Below are 275 nucleotides of genomic sequence, written 5' to 3' on the forward strand. Positions count from 1 at the left end.
GAGTGGGACATGTTGTATTTCATGGTTGCTCTTTCGTCCCTATTGTCTTCTCGTCAGACCAAAGAGAATATGGAATACTTGTAGGAATAATCTAAACCTTGCTTTCCCTCTTAATACCTGAAAATAGATTAGAAAGAAAAACAAATGTAATTTAATAATTGTCTGTAAGAACCAATTTTTTTCCCCATAAAAAACAAAAGTACATCCCAATATTTTTCCCTCTATAATCGTTTTCTGATTAATGCCAGAACTGACGAAATGGAAGTGCTGAGAAG

This window comes from Trypanosoma theileri (genome assembly GCF_002087225.1).
Source record: "Trypanosoma theileri isolate Edinburgh chromosome Unknown TM35_Tth_132_V1, whole genome shotgun sequence".
NCBI lineage: Eukaryota > Euglenozoa > Kinetoplastea > Trypanosomatida > Trypanosomatidae > Trypanosoma > Trypanosoma theileri.